This window comes from Pelodiscus sinensis, chromosome 8 (genome assembly GCF_052426305.1).
Source record: "Pelodiscus sinensis isolate ZL-2025 chromosome 8, ASM5242630v1, whole genome shotgun sequence".
NCBI classification, from domain to species: domain Eukaryota; kingdom Metazoa; phylum Chordata; order Testudines; family Trionychidae; genus Pelodiscus; species Pelodiscus sinensis.
In genome coordinates this window covers 6,815,216-6,834,640 of record NC_143059.1, presented here as the reverse complement: position 1 = coordinate 6,834,640, position 19,425 = coordinate 6,815,216, and the positions used below count along the sequence as shown (strand labels likewise).

Here is a 19,425-nt window from a genome sequence, read left to right as displayed (position 1 = left end):
CTCAGAACTGGACACACAACTCCATTTGAGGCCTCATCAGCACAGAGTAGAGCAGAAGAATTACTACTTGTGTCTTGCTTATGACACTCCCGTTAATTCATCCCAGAATGATGTTTGCTTTTTTACACCAGTGTTACACTGTTGGGTCATATTTAAGCACATGGAGTCCTCAGATCATTTAAAGTTCCCCTTGTCCATAAGTACAGTTCTGAACTGGGTCCTGAGGAAATAGGCAGCGAACATGCTGAGCATGTTCCAGGAAGTTCTCAACAACCCGCAGGTTTGGTCTTGCTTGAAAGCAGAGATTGGTTTAAAAAGAGCATATTGATGACCATGGCTAATTTCTAATCCAATCAAGTGCATATTGGATTTAGCTGGCTGGGGAGGGAAAGCAAATTTTGTTCGTCTTTTTTTACTTAATCTGCATGTGGCATAGGGAGCTAAGAACTCCGAAATTCAAATATCTGATCCACCAATAATTCACTCTGTGGCCGGGGCTAGTCACTAAGGGTATGTGACGATTCCCAGCTTGAGGAGACATCCTTGTGCTATCTCTGATCATGTTAGCAACAGCATGAGCAATAGTACGGGCTTGCCACCCCAAATACGTGCTCATACAGCAACGACTAGTCCCTCCCACCACCATGTGCTTACTCTATTTTTAGTGCATTAGGTAAGAGCTAATGCAGATATGTCTCTTCAAGCTGGGAATCCCACTCCCCCCTTTCGCCCCTGCTTGAAGTGTAGACATGTCCTCAAGCTATGTCTAGACTGTGCACTTTAAATGGGTGTGTAGTTGGCTTCCACATCTGAGGACCTGGGTTAGCCTTGAATGTGAGCAATGCCATTGAAAATTCCTACCCACATTGCTGTATCTTCATTCATTTTAGAATTCTCTTAGCCAGTTTTAACAAATACAAAAAAACGGATCAGTCCTTAATTGTGGGAAGGCATTGGAAGACTATAGGTACTTGAGTGGTTTAGTTATTTTTCCCTACTGTAAAGTTCAAATGGAATCTGGTCCTAAATTTATACTCCCACCCAGGTAAAATAGTTTGGGCTTAAAGTACTCCCAATCCAGTGTTGGAGGTTTTTCTGTGTGGATGGCAGTGGGGGTAAGGCTAAAATCTGGGTAAAGGCCCTGGTTAACTGTGCGGGATAGACGTACCTTAAGGGACATATTTTATCACTGATTGTTACTAGCCATTTAAACTGCTGTCAAGAGATGGCTGCTAAGTTCTTTGTGTCTCCGTTTTCCCATCTGTAAAATGGGGATGATAACCCAGAGACGTGAGGTTAGGGAAGCCGTGTTTGTACAGAGCTAAGCAGTATCCGTGCTCTAATTTTAACAATTTCTTTAGGGGAACCAGTAGGAAAAGATTATTAAACAATGTAACAAACAAGGCCATGCATGCATCATTGCCAGAAATGAAATTGACTGACAGTTGTGTTAATGCATGGAAAATGAATACAGTAATGAGAACAGAAGGTGGACAAAACATTCTTTTGTTGAAGATTGTGAGAGGTCTGACATCTATAGATGTCACATACGTCCTTTGGAGTGTCATAGCTGTATTTTGAAGTAGGGATGTAAGCGACTAGTCAACTATCCGATAAGTACAAGCTTATTGGATAGTTGACTAGTGATGTGACTTGTTTCCCCAACCTTGCTGCCCCCACCCTTAAAAGCTGCTGGTTCTTAAAAGCTGGTTCCCCCCAGCACCATGTCCATGGGGGGTAGCGGAGGTAGAGGCACAGTGGGAAATGGTGCAAGCAGGGACTAAAGCGGTCTGCGCTTGCACCGGTTCTGTGGTGCCTCAGCCGTTGAAATGTACAAGATCCCCAGCGGGGCTCTTGTACATTTCAAAAGATGAAGCCCCACAGGGAGAGCCAGGGCATCGGGGGAGTCCTGCTTCCTGTGGGGCTTCCTTTTGAAATGTACAAGAGCCCTTCTTGTACGTTTCAAAGGCTGAGGCGCTCTGCCAGTCCTGCACTAGCCCTACGCTCCTTGCGGGGCTTCCACTTTTGAACTGTAGCAAGAGCCCAGCAGGCGTCCCTATAGACTAATCGAATAGTCGATGGAAATCCCATCGACTATTCGATTAATCTAAATTTAACATCCCTATTTTGAAGTGCCCAAATCACAGGAAAAGTGCAGGTCTGACCCTGGAAAGAGACTGTGCAGCTTGGCTTTGAGGCTCCCTAATGGTTCGTTCTGCATTCTTTGGGCCTAATGCTGTGATGTGCTGAGCACCCTGTTAAAACAGGCCCTGCTTTGCATATGCAGAACTGAAGCACACGGGAAGTCCCTTTGGAGTCATCAGACCAACCCACAGGTTTAAAGTGCACCTCATCCATAAGTACGTTTCTGAGCTTGGGCCTGAGCCGACGAGCAATGAGCATGCTTGGCATTTTCCAGAAAGTTCTCAGCAGCTCACAGGTTCGGGTTCTGGTTGCAAGCAGAGATCGGGTTAAAAAACTTTCTCCAGGCCTCGGGAAAGGTCCTTTTTGGCCCAGGAAACACAGCAGTACATAGGTAGCCAATGGCATATAATGTTGTGCAGGAATGAAATCAGGACAGGGGACTTCATTGACAATAAAAGCAGAGGGAGCACGGTTCTTCCAGGCTGGTCTCTTGCCTACCATGGGCTGGAGAATTCCAGCCAGTGGGTCCTCCATGGAACCCACTGGCTTGGTGGCTGGGCTACAGCGTATCTTTTAGACCAGGGGCTCTCAAACTTCATTGCACCCCCTTCCGACAATAAACATTAATACACCACCCCCAGGAGAGGAAACCCCCAGGAGAGGGAACCCTAGACTGGGCAGGAAAGAGGCAGCCTCCCAGACAGGAGGCCTATAACCCGAGCCCCAATACGCAGGGCTAAACCCTCAGGCTTTGGCCCTAGAATCGATGGTGGAGCTTGCGCTTCACGCACAGGAAGTCTAAGCCGGTCCTGGTGACCCCATTAAAATGGGGTTGCGACCCACTTTGGAGTCCTGAACCTTTGTTTTAGACAAACACGCAGAGGGACCATTCCTCTAAAATGCTGCATAGCTTCCAGAGACCCTTCTCTCTAGGTGCAATGCACAGACATCTGCCTCTGCGGTACAGATAACGACAGAGACTTTGCATTGGCCAGGAATATAACCCAGATCTCCTAAATGGCAGTTTGTGTTACTTTTTCCAGGCCAGCAATAAAGGGTTGGTCGAAGAAACGTGGGCTGCTTTTCTCCTAGCCTTGTGGCCCTTACGTAGCTGCATGTGCATTCTACACGGAGACATCACCCCTTCAGCTAAACACAAACCTTCTCTCCCCACGTTATTAAATCATGACGTGGAAGGGGAAAAGAGAGCAAGAGGAGCCATTGTCAGTGATTACTCCATTAGCACTCTTCATTAAAAATGGAAACAAGTGTCTGCTAATTACAACACATCTCCCCCTCCCTGGAAAAGTAGAGAATTAATATGATACTACACCTGTACATGTGTTTATTTCCTCAGGTTGCTGCTCACTTACTCTGCAGCACAAATGAAAGCTGAGGTAGCAGCTGCCATAGGGAAAATATTTGTTCGTTATGAATGGCAGTCGTTCCTATAAACTGTTGCTAGCACTGCTAAGGAGAAGGGGCCAGCTGAAAAATGGGATATTATGGTATGAAAATAAGCAGGGTTCATGTGTTGTCCTAAGAACAAATGCAGATGGAGTCTCCTACCAAACAGAGCAGGCCTAGAACCAGGTTTCTTTTGTACTGAACATTTTTGCATTGGAAAAACCTAATGGCTCAGTTTTTCCAAACACAGGCAACGTAGCTTTACTCAAGTGAGTAAATCAGTTGCATTCAGTAGGACTACTCACATGGGTAATGTCACTCATGTGCATAAGCATTTGCAAAATAGGGCCCTAGCATATGAAATTTATGTTTACCTGGTACTTAACCAGGAGTAAACAAGCCCTCAGCTGGTGTGAATGGGTATAGCTGTGCTGATTTTTCGTCAGCTGTGGATTTGGCCCTAGAAACGTTCTTTGTTTACGGTCTAGAATAGCAGGCACAGACTCAACGAGCCTTGTTGGTGTTTATTTTAATGCAGGGTTAATCTGCCATGGAGGGGCCAAATTCTGGGTAATGCTGTGTTGCAATTACCCAGAATTTGTATGCATAAGCTTGCAAAACTCTAGCCAGCCGTGAAAGCACAAGGTGAAAATGGACCACCTGGTTTCTGCCTTCTACCAAAGCATGACTGTTCTGCAGGTCTTCGGTGGTTTGCCACAAGAAGGGATGTAATGGAACTGTTCACCTCTTTTGCCACATCACCTATATGGTGACCTTTAGCAAGTATTCCTCCTCCATATACCAGCGAGCCCTTGCTCTCAACCTTATCACAAATAACTTCTACTACCAGGAATGGAGTACACAGAAGGACAGTTGATATGGTGGCTTCAGTAAGGGTGCAGGTGCATGTCAGTGCCGCTTTTGCAATATACCAGTGCTGCTGCATAGAGCAGAGGCTGGTCACATCTGTTCCCAGACACCAGCTAGAATCTGGCCTGAGATTTCAAACAAATGTCTCATGATGGAATAATTCCAGCCAACACTGAAAACTCTCTAAGGTATGTTGACTATTCCAAGAGTTTTCAGATCATGCACAATGTTTAGTAATGAGTAGACGGCAGAGATTAAAAAGGCTACACAGCATATGCAAAGAAATCTTTAAAATGTAGCCAGGGTTAAGTAGGTAGGGCCGGAGCACATCGAGTCTCGAGTTCATCTCAGCTACTATTTAAAATGTGCTGGCCTTTAGGCTATAATATACTGTGGCATAGGCTCCCTCTTTAAAAGTGAATTTGCTGCTAATTAAATTCACGGTGTTGGAAGATGAAGGCCTCTGTTTAGCCAGTGGTGAAGGGTTATCTGACTATACATTCCCCTTTCAGTTGTAGGCTGTTGTTGCAATGACCAGCCAGGGGGCTAATCGTGGTGGTGGTGGTGATGTTTTTCGCTGGCAGTGCTTGCTCATTAAGAGCCAGCCTGAACCCTATCAAACTCATTTCATAGATTGGTCGCCAAAGAGCCATCACATCTTAATTAACTCTGGTCACAGTCTAATTCCCATCACTAGTTCTCTGAAATCCCCCTCAAATGTATTTACATTATTGTAATAAAACAGCGCCCCCCCCCAGATTTCAAATCAACCTCGAACAATCATCAATGGCATTTTAATACCGTCAGTCTTAGTTTTTAACTGGGCAGATGGCTCCCTCATGGAAAGAGACTAGGGATGGCTTTCATTGTTCTCGGTAACAATAAGAAGGTAATGTCCGACCTAAATGCTGAGCTTGTTCACAGTGATTGTCGGATGGCGTCACATACATGTAAAACCAGATGCAGTCTGGCTACGCTATTGCCCAAGGGCAGCCAAAATTTCCGAATGATCGTCATGTGAGTTGAGGCATCTCTTATAACGGTGTAAACAAAGGAAGTGTCCTCTCCTTTAAAAGAATGCTAGGCTCTAGAGTGTGACGGCGCGTTGGGGTCCCCCTCTCCTGCACCCCGAAATGGCACAAACAGACTGCACCAGCCAGTAGAATTGAGGAAGTTTATTGCCTCTCCAGATACAGCACAGCACAGATGGAATCTGGTCACAGAGCTGGGCTAGGATGCCTCAGGCCCCCTTGAGTTGGGGGGAGACTGGGCCCCTAAACTCCAGCTCCTCTCCCTAGGCTGTGTCCTCCATGCTCACAGCCAGCCAGCCACCAACTAACTAACTTCCAGCCCTGCCCCCCCAGCCAGGGCAGCATCCACCTTCCTTTGTTCCTCTCCATGGGGGGTGTCTGGCCACTGGTTTGCATAGTGACTCATCCTGTTTTGCTGGGTCGTGGTACCCACGGCAGCCAGTGGGGGTTCCCCCAGAGCCAGCAGCATAGAAACCAGCCAGGTACCCCCACTACGTCACAGTCACATACATGTAAAACCAGATGCAGTCTGGCTACGCTATTGCCCAAGGGCAGCCAAAATTTCCGAATGATCGTCATGTGAGTTGAGGCATCTCTTATAACGGTGTAAACAAAGGAAGTGTCCTCTCCTTTAAAAGAATGCTAGGCTCTAGTCATTCCGTTTAGGAGACCACACACCACATCTCCCTGCCCCTTTTCCAGTGTAGGGAGAGACAAATAAAGTATGTTAATAGGCCCTAATCAAAACCCTGGATTTCAGCAGCCATGAATGTTATAGGTAGCTGGATCCAGAGTCAAATTAACTTTTGCAAATTCTCTGCGTCAAACCACTGTACTTCATCGGAACCACTCCCCCACGCTCCAGCTGTTAAAAATCCTGAGCTTATTTCTGCTTTTTTCAAATTTCCTCCATTGGCCAGGAAGATGATATCTGTATTGCTGATTGGTGTGCGAATAAAACACTGCTACGTTGCGCTTCCTGGCTGCATTGTTGTATCGGTGGCCACTGCAAAGAGAAATTTGCTGAGAGCTCAGTCAGGCCAGGTGCATGCTACAAAGTGAAGGCAACACCCAATCTCTGCATTAAGTCAGTCAGTCATGTGAGATGACACACTGATTGTGTCAGTGGAGGGTGTCCTCATTCACAGCGCCTGCGTTAATAGACAAATAGCAGGGCTGGTGGGTTGGGGATGAGCTTGCAATGCCTCATGGGACAAAACCATAGTTGCAAGGGGGTATAGGAACCTGCAAAATACACGGCCACTTGCCACATCATCATTGAATTAAGTGCTACATGGCTCGTAGAGGTGGAGTAATTCAGTTGCCATTACAGGCAAATTGAGTCAAGTCAGCAGAAGGTACCTGGTAGCGTAGACACACAGGCTACGTCTACATTGGCAAGATTTTGCACAAGTACTCTTTAACGCAAGAGTTCTTGCGTTAGAGTATTTGTGCAAGAGAGCATCTACACTGGCATGTGCTTTTGCGCAAGAGATGCGCTGTCGCGCAAAAGCATCCGTGGTAGTGTAGACAAGCAACATGAATTTCTTGCGCAAGAAAGCTCCAATGGCCATTTTAGCCATCGGGCTTTCTTGAGCAAGAAATTCATGTTGCCTGTCTACACTGGCCTCTTGTGCAAGAGGGTTTATTCCTGAGTGGGAGCATCATAGTTCTTGCGCAAGAAGCACTGATTTCTTACATTAGAACGTCAGTGTTCTTGCGCAAGAGCTCGCGGCCAGTGTAGACAGGCAGCAAGTTTTTGCGCAAAAGCGTCCGCTTTTGTGCAAAATCTTGCCAATGTAGACACAGCCACACATTATTAGGTCGATTTAAAGTGGTTTCTGTCAACCTAAGTTTGCAGTGGAGACCCAGGCCTTAGCAGTGCAAAAGGAAACGGGGACCCGGCCCCCTCGGACGCCTGGAAGTGAATGCAGGTGTTATGGGTGTAGCTCATTCCGGTGGACAGATCCCATGCAAAGCCTTCCGTATCCCTTGTGGTCAGCGGGCTAAAGGCAGAAGAGCCACCAGGGAGGGGAGGCTGATCCACCCATTCTTCACGTTCAGTAGAAATCTCAACTGCAGGCGAGGAGGCATGAAGACCAGGGAGGAAACCATGAAGCAGGCCATTGTAGAGGATCTGTGCTTCTGTGGAGCCAGTGGCCCAAAATCCTGTGCAGAGGTAAAGGAGTAGCAGCGATGACCATTCCAGGCCATAGCAATACACTGCAACTGCAGGTGCGATTGCAGGGCAGTTACCTATCGGTTAAAGTAGCGGCTGCAGGTGGCTTACTGGGCAGCATGTAACCTCTGTGAGTTGGTTGGGGTGAGAAGTTTCTTCTGCACGCCCTTGCTCAGTGCCTCAGGTCAAGCCCAATTACCATGCCTTTGTGAAAGGAAAGGGTGAATTTAAGTCAGAACCAGCAGCAGTTCATTAAGTCACGCAATCGTCTGATACTCAAGACGAACTAGAACTGTTTACAAAATGTTTTCCCACTTCAGCAAGGAAGAGCCTGGATACTTCTGGCTTGCAGGGCATAAGGCTCTCCTATCATGTCGTCTCATCTTCACCCAATCATCCACATGAAAGATCATCTCTTCTCACTTGGATTTTAATGAAGTTCTCTGTGACCCATTTTATTCCTGGCTATTCATGTATTATCTAAAAGGAAATTTCAGAAGTTTTGTCATTAGGAATAATACTTGATTGGTGAGGAGCATGGTTATTTTTTAAAAAATTTGTTTGCTTTTTTCTCTCTAAATTCCTAGATTTAGCTAGCAATTTCCTGTGCTATAATGTGAAAGAAAGTGATAAAACACGTCAGACTGCAGTACGCAAAGGGGAAAACACTTCAGATTAGTAGGAATATAATTATGTTTTTCTTGACATGAATTTTGTATTTTCTAACTGATAAAAGTAAACAACTGACTGTGTGTGTGTGGGGGGGGGGGGGAGAAGTGCTGAAAAACAACATTTAGACTTCAGAGAGATAATTAACTCAGCAATTAAACGTATTTTGTATTCCACATTTGTCCTCTGTAGCACATGGCATATGTGACATTTGTCCTTTATTCAGAATCTTGACTCTTGCCATCTTTTCTGTCAGCAGGAACGGCAGCTAGCAAGAGTCCTGTGTAGCCCAGTTGATGTGTAGCTTGTCTTTAAAAGTGAACATTAGTTATTATGGATGTAGAATAGTAATAGAGATGTAGCCGTGTTAGTCTGGTCTAGCTGAAACAAAAAACAGGACTATGTAGCATCTTGTTAGTCTTTAAAGTGCTACATTGTCCTGTTTTTTGCTTGAGTTACGGGTTTTTAGAGCAGAAGCAAATAAAAAGGGACAAATGTTCAGACCGGTTATTAGCAGGATTATGAGGCATGAGATTTGCTCCTAGTTGTCTGTTGTTTCCTTAGCAGACTTGTGGTGCAAATATGCGACCTCTCTGCAGCTAGTATTGAACATCAGCACACTGTGTGCTCTGATCCCATTAGACACCACAGTGTTAGGTTGTCTCAGTACATGCCTTCCAAGAGACAATAAAAATACTGTAGGCAGTGAGATCAGTAATTTGCTGGGCTATCCTTGGACAAGACTGAGTCAATGGATCACTCTAGTTTCAAGGGGCACTGTGTGATGGTGAACTTGTGGTAACTGAAAATCTCATTGGCCTGTTCACCAGCGCAGGAAGGTTGCCTCATTCCCGCACCCTGGATAATTCAGCAAGATACATGCGCCAGTAAAGAGTGAGAGGCTGAAACTGTTGAGGGAAAATAGTTAATTGTCAATAAAGTAGTTACTTGGATGCTGGAAAAACATCTCCTCCATCAGTGTCAGAAAAGACCACAATTTCTCAGGGCCTGTTCCTAGAAAAAGAGATCATGTTAAAACACGAGAGGCATTGAGGTAATTAAAATGGTATTAAACGTGAATTTGCAGCGAGGGTTCTAGTTAACATTGTGTCAGCAGCTGTAGGCAAAGCACCACTAGGCTAAAACTGTGTTAGTTAGCAGCACCCCTCAAACTCATCATGACCTTTATTTTTTGTTTTTTAAGAGAAGGCAAGTCCCAGAGGCCTACTCTCAAGGGACAAATATTTCTGGTTATCAGCTAAACCCAAGTATGCTGAAGGGGATCCCATTTTTCAGCCACACTTTAAGATTGTGGGTTACGGTGCACAAGAAGCAAGAAAACCACCTGCATTCACAGGGGCACATCTGGTGGAGCGCTGATCGTTTGCACAAGCTGTGGATCGGCCTCTCAATTCCTAAGTTAAATGTGCCAGGCTGGCAGTTGAAAAAGCTCTTGTTATTTGCATACGAAGCATGCATCCATCTGGAAAGCACAGGGATGCAAGAAACACTGGACCTCTGGAGGCACTCTACGGTTTTGTTTGTTTTTTTAGAGCAGGAATCCATTTTTAAAGGCAATGTGCATGCAGGGCCCCTCCTTCCCTTAACCAGGCCACCCAAACTGTGCAGACGAGGGACTTCTCTGATGGGTTATGGAATGGAAAGTTTGCACCCATAATCATACAGTAGAAACTTGGAGTTAGCACCCCCTTAGGAATGGTGTTTGTTCATAACTCTGAACAAAATTCAGAGTTGTTCTTTCAAAAGTTTACAACCGTGCATTGATTTATCACAGGTTTGAAACTTTACTATGGGGGGAAAAATGCTGCTTTCCCTTTATTTTATTTTTTTAACCAGTTTTACATTTAAAACAGCCCTGCACTGTATTTGTTTCTCTTTTTTAGGGGAAGGTCTTTTGTCTCCACTGCTGCCTGATTGTGCATTTTCGGTTTCAGATTGGTGGGGTGGTTGACTGGTCAGTTTGTAACTGTAAGGTTCTACATTTCTCTGTCACACGGACACCAGCCGCCATGTTGTTTATGTGTTTATACCATCCTTAACAGATAACTTGCAAATGTGCTGGAGAGCGCTTGACCCTCAGCTCTGCTCCAGCCCCCATCATACTCCTTCCTAAATTAATGGATATTGCCTTTCTCCTAGAACTGGAAGGGACCTTGAAAGGCCAAGTCCAGTCCCCTGCCTTCACAGCAGGACCAAGTACCATCCCTGACAATTTTTTGCCCCAAATCCCTAAATGGCCTCCGCAAGGATTGAACTCACAACCCTGGGTTTAGCAGGCCAATGCTCACACCATAAGGGGGAGGGATAGCTCAGTGGTGTGAGCATTGGCCTGCTAAACCCAGGGTTGTGAGCGCAATCCTTATGGATGCGATTTGGGGCAAAAATTTGTCAGGGATGGTACTTGGTCCTGCTGTGAAGGCAGGGGACTGAACTCAGTGACCTTTCAAGGTCCCTTCGAGTTCTAGGAGATAGGCAATCTCCATTAATTTATTTTAATTTAAAAAATTATTTTTTTCCTGCCCCTGCTCCACCCCACCTCTTCCCATCCCTTTTGCTGAGAGCCACGTTCTTGCTCCTTCCCCTTCCCTCCCCTCTGAGTCTCCCAAATGCCATGAAATAGCTGAGGAAGGGGGAAGTGCTGATCCATGCACGGTGGGAGTAGCTGATGTGGGGCTGCCGGTGGTTGCTCGGCACCCACCAATTTCCCCCTGTGGCTGCTGGAGCCCTTGAGCACCCATGGAGCACTCTGCCTGCCTTGGTAGAGGACATGAAATCGTTGTTCACTTACGTTCACCACCAACAAAAGATGAACAAGTTTGTCAGTAACCTGCAGGACAGCAGCTGAAACTGGCTGCTTCCGAGACCCTTCTAAGCCACACCTTGGGTTTTACACTACTCCCCCCCCCCCCAAAGTTAGCACTTTACAGAGCAAGCACCCCTGTGATTCCCTGGCCCAGCATAGTGACTATAAGTTACATTTTCAAACCATGCAATTTATAAAATCATGGAATACTAGAACAGGAACGGACCTTGAGAGGTCATCAAGTCCAGTCCCCCGTCCTCATGGCAGGACCAAGCACCGTCTAGATCAGAGCTACTCAACATGTGGCCTGTGGGCTGCATGTGGCCCATGGCCTATTTGTTTGCGGCCTGTGGTGCGGTTTGGGTTTACGCAGGGCTCAGCACACAGCCCGCGGGTGGGATCCTTTGAACATGGCCTCCACTAGGAACACGCTCCACAATGGCGAGGTGTCTCCCGGGTGGGGTAAGCATTGAAAGACACAAGCAGACAGGCTAGCTGGAACAGACGAGTGTAGCGTGTCAGCATTTCTAGCCTCCATGGAGGAAGTTCTGGGAGCCCCAGAAGCTATTTGCATGTATATGCAGCCACACTTAAGTTGCAGCCCTGAGCATGTGCTGTATCATTGTGGCCCCTGGAGCTTCCAAAGTTGAGTAGCCCTGATCTAGATCATTCCTGATCTTAAATATCTCCATTGATGGAGATTTCACAACACTCCTGGGCAATTTATTCCAGTGCTCAACCACCCTGCAAGTTAAGAAGTTTTTCCTAATGTCCGACCTAACCCTCTCTTGCTGCAATTTAAGCCCATCACTTTTTGTCCTATCATCAGATGTTTAAGGAGATTAATTTTTCTCTCTACTCCTTGTACCAACTTTTTAGGTATTTGAAAACTGCTATCATGTCCCCTCTGTCGTCTTTTCTAAACTAAACAAACCCAATTCTTTTAGTCTTGGCTCATAGTTCTTGTTTTCTAGACCTTTAATCATTTTTATTGCTCTTCTTTGGACTTTCTCCAATTTCTTCACATCTTTCTTGAAGTGTGGTGCCCAGAACTGCACACAATACTCCAACTGAGGCCTAATCAGTGGAGAGAAGAGCGGAAGAATGACTTCTCATGTCTTGCTTACAACACTGCTGTTAATCCATCCAAGAATGATGTTTCCTTTTTTAAAAATTCATATTTAGCTTGTCGTCCACTATGGACCCCCAAATCCCTTTCTGCAGTGCTCCTTCCTAGACAGTCACTTCCCATTTTGTATGTGTGAAACTCATTATTCCTCCTTAAGTAGAGTACTTTGAATTTGTCTTCTTGAACTTCATCCTATTTACCAAAGACCATTTATCCAATTTGTCCAGATCATTTTGTATTATAACTGTATTGTCCAAAGCACTTGCAACCCCTCCCCAGCTTGGTATCATCCACAAACGTAATAAATGTACTCTCCATGCTATTATCTAAATCATTGATGAAGATATTGAACAGAATCAGTCCCCATACTGATCCCTGCAGAACCCCACTTGTTATTTATGCCCTTCTAATAGAACTGCTCTTAGACTGGTTATCCAACCAGTTATGCATGCACTTTATAGTAGTCCCATCTACACTGTATTTCCTTAGTTTATTGATAAGGTCACGTGAGACTATCAAATGTTTACTAAAGTCTAGGTATACCATGTTTACCACGTCCCCCTTATCCTTAAGGCTTGTTATCCTATCAAAGAAAGCTATTGGGTTGGTTTGACTTGGTTTTGACAAATCCATGCTTCCTGTTACCTACCACCTTATTATCTTCCAGATGGATTCCTTAATAATTTGCTCCATTATTTTTCCTGGTACAGAAGTTAAGCTGACTGGTCTGTAGTTTCCTGGGTTGTCCTAATTTCCATTTTGATAGATGGCACTATAATTGCCCTTAGCCAGTCGTCTGGAATCTCACCCATTTTCCACGACTTTTCAAAGATGATGGTTAATGACTCTCATACCTCCTCAATCAGCTCCTTGAGTATTCTGGGGTGCACTTCATCAGGCCCTAGTGACTTGAAGACGTCTAACTTTTCTAAGTGGTTTTTAACTTGTTCTATTTTTTATACCTACCTCCTTTTCACTATTGTAGGCAATCAATCATCACCAACCTTCTTGGTGAAAACTGACACACAGACATCATTAAGCACCTCTGCCATTTTCACATTTTCTGTTATTGCTTTTCCTCTCTCCATTGAGCACTGGGCCTACCCTGTTCTTTGTCTTCCTCTTGCTTCTAATATATTTGTAGAATGTTTTCTTGTTACCTTTTATGGCTCTAGCTAGATTGAACTATTTCTGTGCCTTCGCTTTTCTAATTTTGCCTCCACAGATTTGTGGTGGTTATATTCATCCTTTGTACTTTGCTCTAGTTTCCACTTTTTATAGGACTCCTCGATTTTTAGATCCTCCAAGATCTGCTTAAGCCAGGATGGTCTCTTGCCATACTTCTGATCCTTTCTATGTAGCAGAATAATATGCTCGTGTCCTTAATAATGTCCCTTTGAAAACTGCCAGCTGCAGTTGTTTTTCTTTTTAGTCTTGCTCCCATGGGACTCTACTTACCAGCTCCCTGAGTTTACTGAAGTCTGCCTTCTTGAAGTGCATTGTCTTTATTTTGCTGTTCTTCCTTCTACTGTAATTCCATCTGGAATAATCCCACAGATAGACGGTGCCCTTGAAGTTCTACCCCACACTTCCCTATTGCCCTTGTATTGGTCATTCCATTTATATTCTCTTGAGCCACCAGCTGAGATTCCTATAGTCTTCATGTCTGGGAAAGCCACTGTGAATTGTGAGAAAACATCCTCTATAAAGTATATCCAGTTAGAGGGGCCTGCTTAGCGGAAATAAAGTTAGGTAGTGGCATTGTAATAGCTGCCTAAGTGATAGCTTAGGGAAAGACGAGAGAGTTTGGTGCATTCTCCAGTGGGCATGTTAACAACAAAACAGGCTTTGAAAAGAGCCACTCTCAATTTCTAATCCAATTAATTTAAAAAACAGATTTCAGAGAAGGCATTAGCCCTGCCACTGAGTTCTTCTGCCAATGCTTGTGGGTTTACAGGTGCATTTATTTACTTATTTTTTAATATTTCTGTCTCCACTGCTGCTGTGTGAAAATCCATAAAAAGCAAAGGGAAAACTAAGCTACCATATGGGAAAAACAGTGACATTCACTTTCCACCATGTGCTGTAAATGCACAAAGTAATATCTTCAAAATATCAATCTTTTTTCATAAAATTCCATATTACTTGTAACAACAGCTGGTAAAATACTGTTCATAGTGAAGTGTGCTTTTTTTCAAACTTTGTCCCTTTAAGCACCGCAGCCAGACATCACCTTTTTGGAAAAATTATACCCTGATTTCATGGGGAGCAGGGCTAAGTCAGTGCAGAATTTGGTCTTTTAAACTTACTTCATCTAGTGACACTTCCCTATAGCTATGCATTATACTTCACCAATCACTTGGGGTGTTTAGAAGTATATTCTAGATGCTGTTTCTTTACAGCCTTTGATCAGAAGATCTTAAAATGCTTCATAGACAGGTAAATAGTTGTTTCCTTTCCCACTTTTACAGATAGGGAAACTGAAACACAGAGTGATGAAGCATTTTGCCAAAGTCTGCACTGCAATCTAGGGATGTTAAATATCGGTTAATTGAATAGTCAAGTAACTTCATGAATTTTTATCAGCTAGTCGACTATTCTATAGTCCCTGGGGGCAAGGCCGGCAGCCAGCGTGCTCCATCCCCACTCCCAAGGAGCCCCCTGCCATTGTATCAGAGGTAGCAGTGAAGGGTGTCAGACGGGACCCAGTTTAAAAAACACCTCCCCTTCTGTACTGGCTGCCTGTCAGTCGGTGCTGCTGTCTCTGAGAGAGAGGCAGCATGGGGTGGCAGCAACCCCTGTCCAGGTGGGATCTGAGCTCCTGAACCTGGTGAGAGCCGGAACTGAGCCAGGCTGCCTGCCTACCTGGCTCCTAATACACTTTAAATGCAGAGCCGTAGCAGGGGCAGGTTCTAGACCCGGCGTGAAGCAGGACTGAGCCAGGCTGCTGGCCACCCTGCTAAAAAATTTACTGGGAGAGACTAGGGGGAAATGCATGTAGTCGACAGCATTAACCTATAATAGGACTATATTATCACATCCCTACTGCAATCCAGGGCAAACCTGGGAATGGGAGCCCAGCATGATCAACTCCAGCCCTCTGATTTGAAGGGCACATCAGGTCGACACCAGGCTGAACTTTGGAGATAATTTGCCTGCTAAGCTATTGCATGTTTCTGATTTGTAGGAGTCTGGTTTGACTTGGTTTATTTTTAACTTTTCATTTTCTTTTTGGGAAACTCAACTGTTCATTGGGTTGGGCAGCTGATGGCTATTAACTGTCGCACTCCAATAAGCAAGAAATAGTTAGAGCAGCATTAAATATTTGAACTGTGCAGTAGGGCTGTACTTCGTCTCAGCACACAGAAATCCCATGCTCTAACCGCACTGCAAGGAAGCCCACCTTACTGCTAGTTAGCTCTGTCTGTCCATCTCTCTTCCCATCCTGTTATTAGCCTGTTACACAAACAAAATCTTTCCCTTTATGCCAACTCTGGTGAGACCTGACAAAAGTAGGACACAAAATACGTGATGCTTTTTAAAAGCATGTTTATTTCATTTTCATTTTGTAATGAGCCTGGTTATTACACGTCTTGGTAAGAGAATACATCTCCTGCACCTCTGACCTCCCTGACATGCAATACTGCCTTGCGCTTCCAATAGGAACAGGGTCTGTGTCCCATTCACTGTTGTTAACACAGAATTGTCTCTGTTGGTGAGCTTGGTTTTAGTTGCATACCGCTGCCCACTTTCTGTGGCCCTCAGAGTTAGAGGGTGCAGCTTTGTTTTAAACACAGGTTTTCAGCATTTTTTAACTGTCATTTTTGTTCCAAACTTTTTACAAAGATATTACACACAGGGCACCCAAAGGCCTGCATTTACAAAGCAGGATTTAGATTGGCCTCTGCAGGAAACATTTAAAGCATAACATGAATGATGTTTGCCATAGAAGCCAGTTATTATTCTTTTTAGACTAACAGTAGTGCTCAGAGAAGCCCTTGCAGGGGGATTAGTCCAAGAAGAAGATGCTTAGACACTAACTAAATTCTGAGCAATTTGGTTACTGAACTAGTCACAATAGAAATAACTCTCTCAAAAGGTCTTAAGTGTGAGAATTATCGTCAGGAAGTGCACAGTGAGTTAGAGAGAGAGAGAAAACAATAGGCTCATGGCTTAATACATATAGTTATCACTTCACATGTTCATTTTCCATTTAATCTGTAAAACGCATAGACAGTAGCAGTCAGGCCCAAATTAAGATACTCTTTCCCTTTGATCTTTTGTTAAGACTAATGAATTGTATAATCTCCAACACCTCTGACATCTGTTTGGGTAAAGGGAAGTATTCCTACCTTTCCCATGCCTGTCTCAATTCACTACACAGGAGCTATATTTAACAACAGGCCAATCACATGACCACTGAAAAGGAACAGCACAAGAATCCATAATCCTAATACTCAGGCTCTCTGATTGCTATAAATCCTTTGCTGGATGATTTCCTTTAAATCCCCAATATGTCATCACACTTTTAATTAACATTTCTCTGCTAAAACTGTGCCTAAGACATTCTAAATTAAACATTGTTCCCAAACTTGTCACATTTCAATAGCTTGTATTTCTATAGTAATTTCCAGCTAGGATATTTGAAGATGAAGCTTTTTTTTCGTCTCTTCCCACATTCCCCCAAAACAAGGAGTAAAAATTAGCACTATCCTTTCTCTAAAATATATGGGTCAAATAGCTCCTACAAGAAAAGGCCATTAGAACGATAAAAGGGAAGTCAAGGGAAACGACACAATGAGTGATGTTGCCAGTACTATTGTACTCAAGGGTGTACTATTTTCGTACATTGAGCTCAATATGTCCCTTTATGGATAAGGGATACTGGAGTATAAAGTGGCGAAGCGACGTGTCCAAGGTCACCCAGTGAATCAATAGCAGAGATGGGAACAGGAACCAGGTAGCCTCATTCCTAGTCCTGTTCCCAAACCACTGGACTAGCTGGATGATGCTGCGCCTCTCTGAATAATGGGCCATTGAGATCAGTGGCATAACTCCCATTGACTTCAATGGTTTAAGATGAAGCCCAACGTGTGTAATCTTAGGTTAAATTATTCCCTGGTCTAGTTAAACCCTTACTACTGTCAACGGGCATTTCACTCTGGGGCTATTGATTAGTAAGTGGTGAGTTTCAAAGCAGTCCCCTCCTGACACTGCCCTGATCTGAGGATGCTGGCTTTGAATTACAGTTCCGATTCAGAGTCAAACTCACCTGAATTCATCTGGCAGAGCTGAGATTTCAATTGCACATGTCAGAGGTTGACAAATCTTTGATGGCATGTTTTTCAGGAAGTCCATTCTTACACAGAGGTGGTTAGTAGCGGACGAAAAGAAAAAAAATACGTATGGAGGCAGGCCAGGGATGGCACCAGTGACCATTATATGGACACACATCTTCTAGCAGAGGTAAGCAAAAAAACAAAGCACAGATGCTGAAAGGAATTCTGAAGGAAATCAGCTGACAGCACCGTGGGAATTTATTTAGTATACCTTGGCAAGCTATTTCTAAGTATTCATGCATTGTCCTAGGATTTCCATCTAGACATACCGAGGAACTAAGGAATGGCTAAACATATTGGGTCAGATTTTGATGCCCTTCATCAAATTGTGTTGTTGGCTTACTCCTCAAGCTAGTGTCTTGGGCCATGTCTACACTGCGGAGCTATTTCAGGATACTTCTGGTATACTGAAATAGCTATCCCACGTCTTTTGAGCAAGCCTGTCACTTCGAAATATAACAGGCTCGCTATTCCGACATCCCTGTAAACCACGAGGAGTAAGGGACATTTTGTTCCACGAGGAGTAAGGGACATTTTGGAATAGCGGGTTATTTTGAAGCTTGGCTCTATGGAGACTGTGCCGAATAACGAAATAAGCTATTTCAAAATTGACTCAGAATAAGCTACACAATTTGGATAGCTCAAATTACATAGCTTATTTTGAGCTATGGGTGTGGTATAGATGCACCCTTGAGCTATAGTGACACAAAGAGCCAATCAGCAGCCCAAACTTTCATGGTATCTCAGTGAACTAGGAATACAGCCCAAGATTCTACTTCCTCTGCGCTTTGTACAAAAACGAAGCAACTCTTAATATATAAAATGTAAAAAATATTCCATATCCTGTGGATCTTAATAGACCAGACCTCTTTCACCATGGAAACAGAATTGAAACTGAATGTAATTAATATGAAATGGGGAGTATATCCATTGTAAATCCTGTTCATGTAAGTGACTCAACTCTTGGGGTGGAACAGGGATAACATGGAATGAAGGTGTTACAAAAGGGAATGGAATATGTCACTGAGCGCTGAGTAACAGCAAGGTCAGATTTAACTATTAGAACTCTGGTATATTCCCAACTCCCAGCCAAATTCATACTTACAAGAGGATACCTGTGTTAAGCTATATAGCAACAAGGAACTTTTATCCTGGACTGTGTCCCCCTTCCTGGCATTCTCGAGGAATAGCACCATATATCAATATGCCCTAGGTGTGAAATCTGCTTTAACAGTGGAAGAGTGATCCTGTGAAGTCAGGTGCCTACTATAAATGCACATAGCTGTAGTAACTGAAATGCAGAGAGCACCTGCACTGTACCCTATCCATTTCTCAACCCTCACTTCATCCTTTACAGATAGACTGTGCTCATTTAGCTCCAGCTCATGCGGGTTGGTGGAGTCACATGACTGTAGAGGGCGCTTTCCGAAATACTGTGCCTCCTGCATCTCCTCGATGTGTAGGTAGAAGTGCCCTCTGTATCACCTCTTTTGAAGGTTCAGCTTGCGCTCAGCAGCCAGCCAGCTCTGTTGGTCCATGTGCAGGATCCAGGTCTTGCCTCCTCTCCGCTCCCTTTGGGATATGTAGCAACCTCGCATGTGCTAGCAGGGAATAGTTTCTGGGCTCAGGAGAATGCAAGACTCCAACTGTTGGATGCCTTTGGCAGTTCACTGAACCTTAGCTACTAACTTCTCATCTCTGCTGTGGTATGAACACTACTCTGAGAAAATGCACAACCACTTCCTTCCTTCCTTCCTTAATGCTGAGCACATTCCTGAGACTGAACCCACTGCCTGCCTGGACACTTAAAGTTGCAAATAAAATCTCAAGCT

At 44.4% G+C, this 19,425-nt stretch overlaps 1 long non-coding RNA gene across 1 annotated transcript in view; it reads left to right on the top strand.

Moving 5' to 3' along the window:
- LOC142830479 (uncharacterized) overlaps nt 1–19,425 on the top strand; it is a 137,070-nt gene that overhangs the window by 21,541 nt on the left and 96,104 nt on the right. The window contains exon 2 of the long non-coding RNA XR_016350207.1: nt 17,604–17,720. This is a non-coding gene — a long non-coding RNA (uncharacterized LOC142830479). The remainder of the gene's footprint in view (nt 1–17,603; nt 17,721–19,425) is intronic.